Source organism: Falco punctatus (genome assembly GCF_963210335.1).
Source record: "Falco punctatus genome assembly, chromosome: 1".
Lineage (NCBI taxonomy): Eukaryota > Metazoa > Chordata > Aves > Falconiformes > Falconidae > Falco > Falco punctatus.
Window position 1 is genome coordinate 77,125,759 of NC_137580.1, and position 18,125 is coordinate 77,143,883.

Consider the following 18,125-nt stretch of genomic DNA (forward strand, 5'->3'; position numbering starts at 1 on the left):
TTTACACGTCATATATAAAAAAACTCCCCTCAGTTAAAGTATTCACAGTCTGTGACTTCAGCTGGACGACTCATGCATCTAACTTACAAGATCGTGTATACATACACGTGCTGAAGTGGAGATATGTCAGGTCTGACGTTTCTCTGCTGTAGATTGCTGTTGTACCCACACTGCAGTGTCTTGAGAGGCTGGCCACAGAGCAAATGGATGGTTTTGTGAAATCTGAAATGTTGCTAGAAAAGCTTTTCTATCAGCTTAGATAATTAATTTGTTTAATGCTTTGAAGATACAAAGGAACAGAAAAATAACAAGTATTATTATTACTAGTAGTACTTAGCATAAAGAATTTACCTGTGCCAGTGAGGAACACTGCCATATATCTACAGTAAATTCAGAAATGTGCATGTAAAATGCTAGAGAGCTGTGTAGCTTGGGGCATTAGGGGGGTAGGGGGCTGGGGGGGGGATGGGGAGGGGGGAGAAAAAACACCAACAAGGAAGTTACAAGTACAAGTCAGTTGGTTGCAACCCATGTGTTGCAAATAGTATCTCAAGAGACAACAGGTACAAAAGCATATGTCCAGACACTGGGTGTTAAACTGCATGCCAGATTTGGAGCCTTGCTACCAGGACCCTTGAAGCAGGGAGACCATTAGCTTCCCAAGAGTCATTCTGTGGAAGATCAGCCCTGAGGATCAGGTAGGTCCTATGAACTTACAAAGACTGGCAACCCTCCTGTGGGATTTGACACTGGCTTCTAGTTCTGTAGCAGATCTCTGGAGGATGGCTCTGGGGCAGTATGGAAAGGCTGGCATTTCAAACTACCTGGGTGGATACTTTCCTCTCAGAATAATTTCTAGTGTGTTTTAGAGTATTATCTTAACCTCATTTCCACAGCTTGTTCATTCAGCTTGTATTTTATCCTCCTCTCTCCTACCTTGTCCAAGGAGAATATAAGTCCTTTTGGGGCAGAGGCTTGTTCTGCTTTTAAGTGCCTAACATAAAAAGGCCCCACCTTGAGAGGCCCTAGGCACTGTCCTAATACATAAGCTGAATTAATTGCACGATGATCTCCTTTAACCAGAAGGTATAATGCTAGTGGACCTTTTTTTCTGTTGTCAGTTTCCCAACGTTTACTTTGGATTTCATGGCAATTCAGGCATGTGCCATAGAACTTGCCCATGCAGTCTGTCTTGGTGATTGCCTACGGCTTGTATCTTTTCTAGGGCTTGACACTATTTTTTAAAAGTAATCTTCCACTCTGGTGACTCAATTCCTTCTGACAGGTATCTGTCTCTCTGATCAATTTGACAATTTGTCAATGGCACTCAGGAACAGACAAACACCAAATCCACAAAGTCTGTGAATCGTGAGGAAGCAAATAAACACTTGTGAAGTTTTGCTTCATTTGCACTTTGCCTTTATGTAATTTATCATCTTTCAGCATCTTGCCTGCAGTTTTTAATTACTGCAATCCTTCCATCATTTCTGTAATTTAAAAAAAGGCAGTTATATGACAATTTTGATTGCCTAATAGTTGTAGTAAAATGTGCACATGTGTAAGTAAGGATGATTGTTCTTTCTTGTTTGCTTTTGTGCTATTCGCCTTTCAGTTTTCTAGGTTATATAATTGTTCCCTTTGGCTTGCGATCAAGTTTTCAGATTAATGATGGCTCTGCTGTAGTGCACTGGGGAGTTGACATATGGCTAATCCACCTGACAGGCTCTTACTCCTCATTCCTTAAAAGCGTGTGGATGGAGGATTTTGCTGTTAAAATGGCACTGTCAGACATGTATTAAGTGACATCAAGGTCCTGATCACCATCTCTAAATCAGCACAAAGAACAAGTTCAGTGCTGGAACATAGTGCAGATGAACTTGCAGATATTTAGGAGTCTCAGCTCCCTCTGGCTCTTGGGGGGTTTATACATGCTTAGCAATTCTGAAAATCAGACATCTATAAAACCCAAACTCACCTTTGTTTTCCCCAAAGTAATCATAATTGAAACTCCCCCTTTCAAGCCCTTTTCTTATATATGTAGGACACATGATATTTTGTGTCCTACCTCCAGAGAAACCTTACCAGTAAGTTTTCCCTGCCTCAGTTTATTACTTCTGGTTGTTTATGTGTATTGGCAGAGTATCTGGCAGACCCTCCAGCAGGCTGTGACACCAAAGTGGCAAGCACTTGAATAAGTAGAGATGACAGGATAGCTGATATATTTTAAAGGGTGTTGAACTGAGACAAAAAATAAGCTGAAATGTGCACTTACCTTAAGTGTAAGGATGTGACTTGGTTGTGCCCACAAGTATTTGCAGGAATACAGGCCCGGGTCTACCCACAGAGCCCACCAAGTGAGGTTTTGTGTGGGTATGAGGTATGTGTGCCCATTAACCGCAATTTGTAGAGACCTGATAAACAGCTCCTTTGCCAGCTGTCATTGGATCACTGACACAATAAACTAAAAGAAAAATAGCTTTTTAAAAAATCCTTCTTAGATGACCCAGGTGGAACCCCTTCAGATGGAGAAGGGCAGGCTGTTCTGGACCATGTACTTACATTTCTTTTCAGAGGCAAGATGCCTGCAGACTTCAAAAGACAAGTATTAAATAGCAATGCTAAGAAAAAATGCTGTTTTCAGGATTTGGAACGAACAATATAAATAGCAAGAGGATTTGACAAGGCCTGAGAAAATCAAGAATACAAGCAGATTATCAGATCACTTTGCAGGTTACAAAAAGAACCCTGTCATAAAAATTACAGGATGTATGAAACAAAACTTCTTCCTGTGCTGTCTTCCCTTTGAATAGTGATCAATACATTGCTATCAAAATGAGATACAAAAAAAGCTATGCCAAAGTGATCCTGTAGCATAAGAAGGCAGAAGTATACAGCAGTGGGAAGAAATAAGGGCAGGAAGGAAGCATTTGGCTTGCTGGTACTGCAGGTGGGGAAGCAGCATGAGGACTGAGGGCAGGCCAGGAAGAAAAGGGGGGAGAGGGTGCACTTCTTGGGTAAAAAAGACAGAGCACAGGAATCAATTCAGACCAAGTTTGAGGACTGCAGGTGGGGAAGCAGCATGAGGACTGAGGGCAGGCCAGGAAGAAAAGGGGGGAGAGGGTGCACTTCTTGGGTAAAAAAGACAGAGCACAGGAATCAATTCAGACCAAGTTTGAGGTCTGCAGGTTAGCCATCGTTAGACTTTATAGCTTAGCTCCTGAACATGTTGAGAGTCAAGGTAAGGGGTTGAGATATTATGTTAAAAATTGAGTTAGTTTACCTCAAGTAAAAAAAAAGTAAGCAGCAGTTCTGTGATATAAAAAAACCATATGCTTTCATTTAGCTCATTATACCAGTTAAGTAGTTGAAAGAGGCAATGCATCCAAAGGACATCTGAAGATATTGTTGTATCTCTTTGTTGCACCCACTTCAGTGTGGTCCTACCACTAAGATCTGGCAGCAATTCTTAGAATAAAATTCCCCCCCCCCTTTTTTTTTTAATTATATAGTGAATTTGCAGGCCTAGATCTCACAGCTGAAGGCAGAGGAGGGGTTTGCCTTTGACTTTTTTGTCAAAATTGGGTTGGGTGCTAGAACTAAAAATGTTTTCCCTAAATGCACATTTACTCTGTGGGTTGATCAGACAGAAGGGGGGAAATCTGGGAAAACTCAGGTTGGCCGCTTTACGCTTAGCAACAGGCAAACCTCAAAACTTGCATCCTTCACAAATACAACCCCACGTAACTACAAGCAGTTTTTCTTATGCAACCCCCCCCCCCCCCCAACTCTATAAAAATGTGTATATATAAAAATGCATATATCTCATTATTTTCTCCTTCTCTGCATAGGTGCCTGAAACCCCTGGCAGCCGTGGGCTGTGCAGAAGCCCCCTGTCCCCGCAGAGCAGGGCATTGCTGAGCAGCAGTGACGTACGTGACTATTTGCTGCGGTTTTATGCTGCAGCAGTGTGGGGAAGGCCCTGGGTGCAGCCATGCTGACTGCTGCCCCGGCACATGAAGAGCCCATGATCAACGACTGCAGCCTCGGCAAGGAGAAAGGCCACAAAAAGCCAGCAGGAGCGGGCAGCCATTTCGCATCGCTTCCCATTAGTGGATGACATTTATGGTGCTCTTTCAGAGAGTACTTGAGAGCTTTTTCTCCTTCTGCTCTTTAATGGGAGGTGAGAGCGTGGCCAAGGTTTAATTAACTACCGAAGGCAGGGGTGGCAGCGGGCTGCAAGGCTGCAGCCGAGCTCCTTCCCTGCCGCAAGGCTTTGCTCTGGTGGCATAACCCCTAACCCCAGTGGGACCTCTCAAGCTGCTTGGGAAGGTACGGCTCTGGGCAGAAAATAGTTTGTTGGGGTGGATGGCAGCAGCTCCTCTGACAGGAAAGCCGACTGCCTTCAACCCTCACGGTCTCAGGGAGGAGAGGGAGGATTTAATCCGCGGGCAGGATCACACCCTCCCCGGGCGCGGCCTTTCTCTCCGGGGCGGTTCCCGCTCCCTCACACCCGCGGCCGGCGGCGATGCCTGACGGTGCCCGCTGGGTGGCGCCAGAGGCCTCGCGGCGGGCGCGGCTGCCCGCGGCCGTGAGGGCGCCTGAGGGGCCGGGCGCCATTTCCCCGCTGGGCGGCCGCGGCGGTGCCGTGCCGGGCTGTGCTGCGCGTGGGGACGGTGCTACGCGTAGCCTTAGATGGCGGAAGGGACTCTCAGCCGTCGTTTAACGTGTGGGGCCGCTCTCTGGCGTGTGTGTGTGTGGGGGCGGGGGGTGTTACGTCCATGAATGGAAATTTAGTGCTGCAGCTGTTTCATGTAGGGTGAAAGTCGGGAGGGAGCTGCATGTTTCTACAGAGTGCTGAGAGAATATGTCATGAGGCATGTTTTGGCCTTGTGCTTCTGAATAGGCACAAGTTCTTTCACGAGGAGGAAACAGTCAGTAGATGAAGGATTTGCAGTGTGTGTTCCTGAAGGCTTTCTTGCCCAGCGGGGCAGAGGTAATGTCCAAGTTACAGGGGAGGATGGGGTCTAATAAATATTTTGTTTTAGTGTCATCCTGGGATTTCTCTTAAGATTAAAAAAAACAAAAAAAGCTAAGTCATCTGTTTCACTAATTTTATTTGAGAGGCAGGGCATGTGGAACACGTGTATTGGCCTGGTACAATCTGTGCATCTTTCGGTAGCAGAGGGAGAGATGAGGTCAGTTAAAAGTCTGTGTTAGGGATGTGTTACAGCTATTTATCATGTGGATGATGTGTATTTCCCTGGGCTTTTAGGTATCTGCTTGAAAACACTACTTTTTTTTTCGTTACATGCATTAAAAATGGTCATGCCTTCTCACCACCCTGCTAAAAGGTAGTGGAGTATGTGTAAAGAAACATGAAACTTTGTAGTGGGAGAAGATGAATTTTATCTGAGTGTAGGTGACAAAAGACTTGGATCTCAGCTCTGTGAGAGGGATCATGCAACCTCTGAAGTAAACTATGGACAAGCACCACAGGCTGAAAACTGGTGCTTTTGGCAGTGTTTCCATTTTGTTTTCCCCTTGATCCAAAGAGTCAGACTAAAGCTTCTGTTCTTCATGAAGACATCCAGTCTTGGTTTGGAAACACCAAGCAAAGATGAAAAATCTAACCCCAGGTACTTTGTTCTTCTGGTTAATCACCTGCTAAATTACAACGTTGTCTGATTTCACAAATTAATTTTCTTGGCTTGAACCACTGGGGTTTTGTGTGTATGTGTGTGTGTCTTTCACTGCTATTTTAAACCTATCTCTAAAAATTTTCATTTCCTTCTTTTGAAGCTTTTATGTAACCAGGTAATCTCTGTCTTCCTTTTGATAGCCTGAACAGCTGGAGCTCCATAGGCTTCCCCTGCAAAGCATTTTCATAAGCTCTCACCTCTTTGTTGCTCTTTGTGCCTCCTTCAGAGTTCTTAAAGATCTGAGAAACAAGCTCCTTTTCTACTGCTTCTCCCCTTCCCTGTAGCACAGTACAAATACAGGGGTTGTAGTCGCTCTTTTTCTTTCCTCAGATGTGTCTGTAATATCTTAATTTTGTGTAAACCCAAATTATTTTAGAGTTCTTTGTTTTCTAGAATATACGTTTGTCCTCTTGAGGCCTGTGCTTGCTGTTCTTAGTATTTATTGCATTGAGTTTGCTTGAGTACTATGTATTGAGCTGAATTCACTTATGATCAAGTTTTTTTATCCTTTGTCAGTCTCGGTATGGTAAACATACACGTGTATGTATCGCATCTACAGACATATGCATGTGTTACATATATGCATGTTTCACAGAAGAGGGAGGAAAACCCCCACCTTTATGAGCTGTGACCCAAAATGAGACTGTACATTACCCCATTAGAAACTTCCTCAGCTGATCATGTTTCCCCACTATCTATGTGAGTTCACCAATTAGCCAATTTTAAATCCACTTTTTGTGCTTTAATTGGTGTAGAATAAGAGCTACCTTTTTAAGTGGAGTACCCTGCAGCTCTTTGTCAAGTATTCTGCTAAAGCTGTTATACTTTTATTATCATTAGCAATCAATCCCACAGTCTCAGAGGATGCAATCAGATTTGTGAGGTAATGTGTATTTTCCATATAATCAGGTAGACCAGCCCTACTTATGTTCTCATCCTTTCATTCTTTATTGATTGGATGGCATCGTTTTTGCCATTATCTTGCCTTGCACAGAGAATTGTAAGTACTGAGGTCAACACATTATCCTTTTTAGTTAGTATCTGTACAATGCTATAGTTTTCTGGCTTGTTCCCCATTTTTTGAAGGGGAATCTCTTCTCAGCGTAATCAGAAGAGAGATGAAATTAGATACTGCCGCAGCCCTTAAGTCTCATGAGCAGCTTGGTGCCAAAGGCCTGAATAGACAAAAAGTAGTCATGACACTGATACTGTTCTGTCAAATATCCTAGGGTTTGTTGATCCTCATGAACGCCTTATGTCTCTAAACCTCCATCTGACCATCATATTCCTGTAAGTTTTATACTCTTTAAGTAGTCTGGAAGGACAAATACTGTACTCTACAGCAATTGTTTTGCACAATTCCTAGCGTGTTTTGAAAGTGGTTTCATTCTTAGTAATGATATTAGGTATTTCAGTCTCTTCACATGGACTGCGAAGAGTAACTGAAGGACTGTCTGTATCATTTTACCAGGCTGTAATATTTAACTGGGTCATAACCAATTAATCTGACTAGGAGCAGACACAGTTACCAGAGCAAACAGCCATCTGTTCATATCCTCCCTTTTAGCCACTGTACAAAGTAGTCTGAAAGATGCAGAGCAGGAGAGAGAATTGGCAGATAAACTGGCCTCCAGAAAGATCCTTCAAAGCACCTTATCTTTCTTTCCAGCGAGTAAGGAGGAGTTTCATAATTAATTTCTTTCAGCTTTGCCTGATTCTATGCAGTTGGAGCTGTACCTTTTGCTAACTGGGAAACTTTCATTTTGGTGGTGTGCACTGTTTCCCATTCCCAAACCCTATGGATTGGTGCCAGGAGCCATCTTAGGTTCCATGATATGGTTAAGCCTTAGCTGTTAATATATGTAAACGTAATTTGAGAGTTTTGGAAGACAGATGTTTTTCACATGCAAAACTTCATTTTAAAAAAGATTTTTTTTTTTTAATTGGATCAGTTGTGTTGCTAAACTTAAGAGATTACATGTCTGCTGAGTCTCCTGAGGTGTGCATCAGTGTGATGTGTGTGAGGGGTGCCTCCCCCCTCATAGTTTTTAGTGACGAATTTACTTGTGGGTATACCTCAGAGTCTGGAACAGGAGCTGAAACCTTCCTATGGATTAGCATGATTTTACTGACTATGACTGACAGCAATTTCATTACTGATTGAAATGGAAAGTCATTTAACCATTGGTCTTCATAAGGTGCTCAGTGAATAAGAGCAGAGGGATCAGATTTCAATTGCATTGGTAGTTTTTGGCTTTCTCATTTAATTCTTTGATACACTCTGTGACTTTCTGTGGTGTTCTTGAAAGGAATTGTTTTGTATGACAGGTGCTTTGTGAACTTAGAAGAATAAGCTTGTTATTCACTCTCCTCTGACTTTCCTGTTATTCCAGTCCTAGCTTTAAGTCCTCCCCTGAAGCACAGAGTCAGCAGTGTTGTGAATGCAGGGTTGTGTGGGGACGTCAGACAATTACATGTGCGTCAGAGCCCTGAAATGCAATATGAGCTATTAAGTGAGGCTCTTGGCTAATTCTGTAGCTGCTTTCAATCCACAGAACTTCAGCTGTTTCCTCTGGTGGTGATGTCTGTTTGGTCTTGCACCCATGCAGGCCCACTGCTATCACTGCTGTACATGAGTGGTGATGGTTCTGCTCTGTCGCCAGGTACAAAGCTGGTATGCTCTAAATGCTCAGAGGTGCACAGTGAAGGGGTAAGGGGCAAGAGTGATATCCTGCAAGAGGGGAAGTTCCAGTAGAACATGGAAAAAGATTCTTCTGCATGAGAGTGGCAGAGCACTGGAACCAGTGCCTGAGATGTGATATCTCAATCCACATTGAACCTTGAGTGCACAAGGCCTAGGATCTCAATATCTAGTGTGAAGTTAGCCCTGGGTAGAAAAGGTGTTTGGACCAGGTGACCTCAACACGTTGCTTTCAGCCAAAATCTTTTTTTCAAATGATTCTTCTGCAGCCATTAGTACCCATTCTTCATACCAAAGTTCATTCTGGCTGTGTATGATAGAAGTCAGTTTTTTTACCACAAGATGATTCAAAAGTATCCTTATGTTGCTTCACAAAAATTACCTTTTTTTTCCAGGCTTTTCATCTTGATGGCTTCATCTCAGAAGTCACTCAGATTCCCAGAGTAGCTGGATTCTTGTCTGCTTTCACAGGTGTGGGGTAAGGCTTACTCTGGAATACAAGCTCTAGAGCATAAGGCATTAACAACAGTTATTGAAAGAGGTGAATTGTACTTATGGACTTCTTGTTCACTACTGTAAATGACTCATTGATTTCAACTTATGGTAGTTTAGGAAACAAATAATAAATGTTTCTTTAAGGTAGTGAAGTAACAGCTGTATTTCTGGCTTCCTTACTGGGAGTTAGTAGCTTAGGTAATTGGGTTCATTGCTATTTGGAGCGTAAGCAGCAAGCATTCATTCTCCATACAGCCAGCATGTAAAATTTGCAAGAGGTGCGTACAGTGTATACTCAAGCAATGTAAATCATTTAGCAGCCCACATAATGGATGTCTGGTTATTGGACTAAAAAAATCCACTTGGTAGTACAGGCAGATGAGTCACGAACAAGTTTCCCAGTTATACATAAAGTGATTGTATCCACAAGAGGCTCTGAAAGCTGAATAGACTTTAGCTTTCCAGCCACTGCAAGGGAAGATGAAAAGCTGTTGCAGTATTTTCACGTATTCTGAATATGTTTATTCAGTGCCAAGATGGCATTTTGCTGCACTTAGTAATTATTACTGACATAGCCTTGCTCTAATTACTTGAGGGACTGGTGGTTCTTCTCTGTTCGCTGAGGGCTCATGGTGGTGAACATGTGTAAACAGATCTGTCTTGAAAGTAAGTTTGAACTTTGCACCAGAGTTGTTTGCTTGCAGAACCTTCCCTGCCTGAATTGGAAGCTAGGGAATCCTCCCTGTGCTTGAGAAGCAGTGTGCAGTTGTTGTGGAAGTCAGCCTTGGCTGATAGTTCAGCAGAGATTTCCTGGGATTAAACTATCAGTGAGCTATGGCCCTCATTTAGACCGCTGACATCAGAGCTGGAGTGCGCTGGCTGAGTATCAGCAGCTGTAAGGGATGCAGATGATGGGCTTTCTCCTTGCCAATGGATGTCAAATCCCTAAACTTTTTCACTCATTCAGTATCTATTTGCCAGTCAGCAAATGCTGTGAGCAGCAAAGCATGGATCTGAACTCTGTTTCTTTCCTTTCTGGAATAGCTCCTATGTTACAGGAGAGGAGACGTTGCCCCTTTCTGTTGCACATCCCTCCTCTTGCTTTCAATGTCACGACATTATGAATCAGTGGGGAAATTAAACATCTTACAACTTCTTGTTTGAAATGAGAACTTGTTTAGTCCCTCTTAAGAACTCTCCTCACTATCAGTTACCTCACCTGGATTTTGCCTAGACTCTCACAAAACTTTTTTTTCTTGACTATATCCCTCCATCCACTTTCCCATGCTCGTTTGTGCACCCGTATCACAGATGAAATGGGCACGTATTTGTGATCATGAACTTTAGCTGGTTTGTTGCAGAGAACAGAATACCATGGGTCAAACTCATTGGAACTTAGTGTTTGCCTGAGTTGCCTCATTAAGCTGAATTTGGCCCTTTAAGTCCTAAAGAAATAGTAATAAAATTTTGTATGATATTTCTGTTGCAGGAGTGTTTTGTTTTACTTTGGGAGACACTGTGGTAACTTTAAAGCAAAAAGCACTGATCAGCGGTTTTGAGTTATCCTTGCAGAGTCTGGGAAGCTCTGCCAGTTACACTAAAATAAAAGAAGAGGGTCTCTTGGGTTTTGAAATGTATGTGATGATGCTCTGCACTTGTTTTCAGTCCAGGATCTCTAAGTGGTCCATGAGAGTTAGTGGGTGATACCTGCTGTTTCAGGAGGGGAATCCTGCGCCCACAGAAAAATGCGGTCATGGAAAGCTGTCTTTTTAATGCTGTCACAAAAGGGCAAAGCACTTCAGAAAGATGTGGTCTCCCCAGACTCAGAGCTCTAACCCCAAGCAAGATCAAGGATAACAATTTCCCATGGATGTAAAAGGAGGAGGAGGGATAAAAACATGGATTATAGATCAAAGCGGTAACATTTTGTAAATGATAATGTGGAACCTCCTCTAGGCCATGGATCCTTTTAATGCAATTTGGTTTTCCTTCCTGATTGGCAGATGGGGCTCTCTGTATGTACTTCTGTTTCTCTTTTCTCCCCCCTCTCTTCTGTTCCAAAACCCTTGTCACAGGTCAGGGTGGTGTGAGCTAGCTGCTTAGCTGCTGTACAGAACTGAGAAAAAGTAAGAGCCCTGCCTGAAGGGGCTGATGAGCAATTTGTGTGAATCTCACTAAATCCAGCCTCTAGTTCAGTTGTTCTTCAGTGCTAATGGAAATAATTTCTCATTTACGTGGACAGAATTGAGATAACAATCAGACTTAAAGTAGCCCTTTGAAAAAATGTAGGGTTTGTCCCTAGGAGGTGATGTATACCTAGCTGCTAAGAGAAGTCATCCTGGGGTGTTCCTGGGTACTGACCTGGGCTGGTTGTGGAAGCAGTTCATACAGAGGTGACTCCAGTATCTCTGCCCTGTCTTGCGTTGTGCCACAGCTTCAAAGTGCTGAGCAACAATAATCCTGAAAGTCTTTAGGAAACTAGTGAAGTTAAACAAAGTCCACTGAAAGTGGAGAGAAAAGTCTCTGGTAAGGCAATAGATTAGATACCAACCTTGCAGTTTCTTTGTTCTCTTTCTAGGTGTGGAATAAAGACAAGACATAGACTTTTATTCCAGAAACAGTCACTCTCCAGTGAGACAAATTCTCCCCAAACTTTGCTGGTGACAGAAGACAGGGAAGGGTAATTGATGAACCATTGTGCAGATGTTTAGAGAGCTGTTAAGATTTATGGGTGAAGACTGTTCTACCCTGAAGATGCAGTGGTTTTATAAGGAAGAAACTGACAGGTCAGTGGGAGATAACCTTCTCAATTTCTCTTCCTGTCAGTGTAAGCTGATTTTAGACCTAAGAGTAAACTGCAAATTACCCAGCTGCAGTTTTTGGATGGTACAGTACTTGGTGCAATAGAATAGGCCATTTTTCTACGTGATTTTTTTGCTAGAAATAACATGTCCAAGTCTATGACTGGACTGTTACAGGAAGATAAAATCATCATGTGCAATAAATAGGACATAAGTCCTGGGATATACCATTTAAATATTTTGGTGTTGAGCAATTAAAGTCTTTGTGTTGATTAATTTGATTTTTTTGTGTCTATGTGCTTGAGATTCCTGCTAGGGACTGTATCTAAAGATGCAGATAGCTTGAGCTTTCAAGTATCAGGCACTACAGCTAAGAGGTGTTTATGGCTTTCCTCCTCTGAAGGCAATAAAGGCCTTGAAGGAACAATTTTTATGGAGCCTTCAGATAAAAGATATTAGAGTAAAAGGCTGGTTTACTTTCTATGAACATGGGAAACAAAGGGAAGAAGAGTGCTGTATTTTTAGGATGCTAGAGAGAGACACTGTTCATAAGGTCTCAGTGTTTTAAATAAGTCTGGTGCTGAATATAATACCAGCTAAATAAGGAAAAAGATACTATCTGTACTGTGGAAGAAAGTTAAGCAACTCTTCAATTGAAAACTTTAGTCAATTTCTACAAAGTAATTGCCTTATGTACCTACTAAATCATTTTAATTCTTGACAGATAATGTACTAAAGAAAATAAAGTGGGATTATAATGGAGTTTGGAGGCTGTGTACTTTGTGGGAAACCAGACTGTTAAGATAATTTTTTCCACTTGGTTTAACCTGTTACCTTGCAGGGCTCCTGTCATCAGAGACTAAAGTAGGCCAGACTCCCTCACTGAGTTGCCATCTTGTTCTGCCTGAAATGTGCCCTGCTCTTGTACCTCCCTCTGCTGAGCTATCCTATAGCTATTTATTTTCTGGCCTTTCCCTTCTTTAGACAAAAGCAGCCTTGTGATGTTGATCAAAAGTGGAAGGAAAACTTCTTGATGTTACGCTGTTATTCCAGTTTTTAATGACGCATGGCCATCCTGTGACATTTTGTCATTTCTGTACTGCTTTTTAAGGTCAATTCTTAATAAAAATAAGCCAGTATGTTAATTGAGTAGATGATCTGTATCCCAGATCAGCTTACAGAATTCATAAATTATCAGAGAACAGGTCCAAATCTGTTTGAAAAAGTCATTGAGGTTAATTGCGAAGATGAAGTACAACATAATATTACGTAGCACAAGCCAAAGCAAGGTGAGGTGCAGAGAGTTAGGCAGGGCTCTTACATCAGCAGTGAAACTGCCCACAGAGCAGGTGAGAGGTCTTGCTGAGAAAGCAACAGAATGCAAATGCTTTTCTTTTTGTCCACAGTTTGCAACTTCTTACTCAAGTCTTTTTTTTTTTTTTTCCCCCTTCCCCTAGAACATTCATTTAAAAGAAGAAAAAAAGTCTGACACAGCTTTGGGGGGATCTTAACCTTTAGCTTCCCGGCCCCCACACCCCCATCCCCCATCTGCTTGTGATTAAGTCATGTTTCGAGGCAGATCTCTTATGATGGTACATTGGTTGTACACCTTGTAGAGTGTGGCCAGCTCTACCTACTTTCAAGCCAACTTTGACTGTTCAAATTATCCAGGGAATGGACTGCTGAATGGAGGTTTTTTGCTGTGTGAAAAGCAACGGGTTGCACTTTGATGTCAGTGAAGTATTCTGTTAAAGTTGAAGGCAGGAGCTGAAAAGGGGAAAACATGGTTGAAAGCTCAACAGTGATGTTTAGCTGTTGCAGGATTCATACAGGCAGAGAGCTCTGGCTGTATGGATCAGGCTGAAGGTCTAGAAAACTTTTGACCTTGCTTATAGGCTGTGTTCCCTTCCACTCTTTCTGTTTCAGTCTGCTTATTTATTTTGTTTATTGCTAGCTAACAATTCTCACTTGTTACATAATTCTGAATGCAGATTGTTTGAACCAAGATTTGTGTCTTGACTTGCTTTTATGAGGTATCTGGTACATAAAGTAATTAACAATTAAACTGACAACTCAGGTGGAGAAGTCCTTCTGGTGTAAAGACATAATGTAAATGTTAATAGCTCTTATTTCAAAAGCAGTGTGTCTTAAGCTTAAGTCATAATAGGGAGTAGATAATATGTAGAGTACCTGAGTAGGTTACTCAGACTTGGGAAGAATTCTGAAAGCGAAACATCAATTCAACTTAAAAGGATCAATGCTATGCGTAGATCAGGAAGCCTTTTCCTGGACATACCACTGTAATATGCAAATAGGTGCCTATGGGATGAAAATGTACAGAATGCTGCAAATGACTGATTTTTGTCTGGGCTGCTAATGCAGTTGGTTTGGTGTGGTGAATGGTTGGATTGTAAGCCCTTTTGGGAAGAGAATATTTTCTCGTGTAAGAGGCTTCAGTGTTCTTCAAGGCCCCGTAGTCCTCTTGAACAGTAACCTACAACATGCACTTTGGCTGCTTTTGTGGAGTGCCACATGTGGAGTTAGGATTTGGTGGTGCAGGGAAAGAAGTAGGGGAAGCCCTAACGGCTTATTTTGACATGTGACCTAATTTACCTATGATGTTGATAAATGGGAAAAACGCATGCAGAAATAGAACACGCTATATATATTTCTGAATGCTTTTTTAAAATTCTCTGCAGCACTCTCTCCTCTGTGAGCATATAGGATTATGCATTAAGACAGAATTAATCCCTCATTGTGAAACACACAGGCTCAGCATTTGCCACGGCTTTGCTCTAAGAAAAGGATTCAGACATTGTGGTCTCCATCAAAGAATGGCAGATTCTTGGCAGAACCTTCTTCCATTTGTTTCTGCAAGTGAAACAGTTAATAAATCAGTCATGCATCATTGCTGGATTAGCAATCACACCCCCAAATGCTAATAACTGTTCTCACTCTTTCTCCTGAAGATTACCCTTAAATCCTATCAAAGGACAAGATGCCTTTTGCCTTGCCTGGCATTAGCACCCTAGTGACTTACAGGCAAAGTCAATAGTAAACTAACTCTCCGACATGGTGAAAGAACAGTCTGCCTTAACCAGACCCACTGTTTTGTAAGATGGTTTTAGTTTCTCCTTTCTATGCCTCCACTTTTTTTGTTTTTCCATCTCAGCGAGTCTGGCCACTTAAACTCAGGCTGAACAGAAGGAAGTTTGCCACAATGAATCACTCAAGGGTCTGTTGCAGGGTCTCACAGACTGGGAGAGTTTTACAAGGCTGAAGACTGTGGAGAAGCTGGAGCCAAGAAAATGAGGAGAAGGTAGGTACTTAACATGTTCGTTCTTTCTTGTTAATAGAGCAGATGAGCTTATTTATCTCTTGTCTGCAGCTGAATGTGGTCTGTAAAACTGCTTGCTCCTCTTGGTCTGAAAGCAGAGAAACAGCACCAGAGGCAGGTCATAAATTTCAGAGAATTCACGGTCTGTGAGCTCTCCTTGTCTGCAGTTTTAAAGGAGAGTTGCTTAAGGTTGGAAGTTGGGCAAATAAACTATTATAACACTTTCCTTGGTTTTGCAATGGTCACCAATGAAATTGCTTGGCTCAGCAAGGACTCCTTTATTTACCTTGTAACTACTTAGTGTTGATTTTCATGGTGTTTGTTTATTATCACTGGGATTCATTTACAAAACCACAGTATTTTATATGCAGAAATCATAAAAAAAGCAAGATTATGAGTTATCATCACATATTTCACTTTTAAGGAGCAGATATTTTAAAAATATTTGGGTTGGACACCTACAAGATACATACACTAAAATATGTTGAATAGTAATTTATATTCTTATAGTTTAATTACATTTTACTGCATGGAGGATTATATTAATATCGCTGTTAAATATTTTTCTCACAGCCGTATAATTTTTTTTTGCTAATCTGTTATTAGATTTAAAGGATGGTCTGGAGATCCTAAATCTTCTTAGTACGCAGACAAAGATAACAGGATATAAACTGAGGTATAAACAGCGTTTAAACTTTATCTTGAATACATAACCAGTGATGCATGATTGTGCAAGTAACTTTTTCAAGTGCTTCCCAGTAAATATGCAGCCACAGTATGTTTGCAGAGATGTTCTTTCTGATGTGATCAGCACTGTTATCTGTTGGAGTGAACTGTTAGATAAATAAATGGGCTAACGCTCAGATCAGGGCTCACCATGTCAGGCTGTAAGGCATCGGGCTGTTTAATTTGGAACTGTTATTTCCTTGGATCACAGAATAAAGTCTTCACCAAAATTTTAGTTTGTTTCTTTTCTAGAGACTGCAAACAAAAACGTTGGAAGGGGTAGTGTGGGTGGGGCCAAAGTGAGAGAGCAAAGACCAGTGCAACTGGACAAAGAGGAGACATTAAATTTTTGATCATAGAATTGGAAAAAATTACTTGACCTGCATGAAAAATCTATATGTAGGGAGAGCAAAAATGTAAAAAAACCCCAAAATGTGGGAGGCACCCAGACTGAAACCAAACTTTGGTTTGTACCGTGTGCTCCCTTAAATGAGTAAGTGGTCCAACTCACTACCATTTAATCCTCCACCCTCACCTGACACTTATTCCTCTGTGGCCAGAGTCTCAGCTCACAGGCCACTTCTTTTTAAATGCAAAGGAACAGGTACTTCTAATTTAATTAAAAAATCAGGTTGTGAATTTCATAATTGTGAACAAAGTATTTCAGTGGCTTTCAAACCACCTCTTCCCTTTCTGGTTTTCAAACTACATTTTTCTGGCTGCTTAAAACTCTGCTTCTTTGTGTGTTCACTGACAGACTTGCTGCCTAACTGTGCCTGTTTGTCTCCCAGCAGACCATGCACGTGGTCCTCACTGGTGTCATGCCAAGCAAAAAACATGGCATAGGAACCAGAGGGCCCACATGATGCTTCTGTAATGCTGGGTTGCCTTCTTGCAGCCTGAGATCACTTGCTGTGTGAAGTTTCATTTGTTCTCTTTTGGTTTCAGCTTCTCCTCAATTGTGGTTAATAAAATTTTGCTTGCTACATAAAAAATACGGAGGAAAAGCAGTGCAAGGGCAAATACAGTTATGTAGCAGCTACTTGGGAAATGGAGTAAATATTTTAGATGAAAAACAATTAAGAAAATGTAAAGGCCTTAAAACTTTAAACTGATGGTTTTCAGTCCTCTAAAGCTATGAAACCTGTAGTGTTCAGGGCCTTTTCTTTCTTTCTTTCTTTTTTTTTTCCCTCTCCCCAAAATGCTTAAAACTTCTTGGCTTATTTTAAAAGGGAAATTCTTTTTGTAGCATACCAGTACCTTACACTTGTCTTTTTTTTAAAAAAAAAAGAAAAAATAAGATGTGCAGTTTAAACGTTTGCATCTTAGCTTTTAATATGCAAACCTAGCATGATGTAAGGAAAGGTTGTTAAGAGAATAGCAGACTCTAAGCTCTGTGGCCACCAGGAAAATCTGAATTAAATTCCTGCTTTGCCACAGACCTTTCTCTCTCTCTCCCTCCTTTTCTTTTTAAAATCACCTTGGGCAAGGTGCTTTGTCAAGAAGGTCTCTCAACACCTAGGCTGTCTCTCTACACAGGGGCATCACAATGATGAGTACATAACAGACAGTGAGGTGCTTCAGTGTTGCTCTGATGGGAACTGTGTGAGTACCTACAACAGTCACCCCCTCTTCCTGCAGCAAGCCCTGCTCTGAGGAAGGTGGCTTCCTATCTGAATGGATGATGAGTAATATTTCAGTGTTGTGGTTTGGTATTCAGGCAGGTATTCAGTGGGCAACAGGAAATTGTGTGTGCACAAAGAACCAAATGTGAAATGCTGAGCCATATTGCCAAGCTGGAGAAAGATGCAGTGCTTCCATCTTGTGACATATGGTGTGTACTCCATTATGTTTCTTCATCCGCCTCAGGACACCAGAATCCTGAACCATGACTAGGTTTTAGAGGTGCTGTGGTAATACAAACACTAGTGCTACCACTAACCAGCTTGATTTTGTTTTAATAACGGTCTTCTCTGCAAAACCACAAACCAAAATTAATTACACAAGGCAGGGGAATGTGGAATTGCTACAATAATTAGACCAGGACAGCAGCCTTGGTCCAGAAGAATTGCTTTAAGCACAACTGTGCTGGAGAAAGTTCAGTCCAGCTCATTAGGACCAAATGTTAAAATCATAGCCAGCTCCTGAGCTGTCTTTTTAAAATTGCCTTTCCTACTGGCTACTGTTGTGTGCTTCCTCTGCTTGATAGCAGCTCCCACCCGATGGTGACTGCGCTCTGCACCTGCCCTGACATGGGAAGTCAGAGGCTGTGAACCTCCTTCTGTGCTCTTCAGAGAATTTCCCATCTAATGTGTGCCAATTTGTTCAGATAAATACGGGTAGAGGAAAACATAGGTATGCCTCTC

At 41.8% G+C, this 18,125-nt stretch overlaps 1 protein-coding gene across 1 annotated transcript in view; it reads left to right on the top strand.

The window, feature by feature from the left end:
• The first annotated feature begins 3,068 nt into the window (after positions 1-3,068).
• TRIM2 (tripartite motif containing 2) overlaps positions 3,069-18,125 on the top strand; it is a 129,178-nt gene continuing 114,121 nt past the window's right edge. Inside the window, exon 1 of the mRNA XM_080384896.1 lies at positions 3,069-15,015. The gene's annotated coding sequence lies outside the window, so the exon portion shown is untranslated. The remainder of the gene's footprint in view (positions 15,016-18,125) is intronic.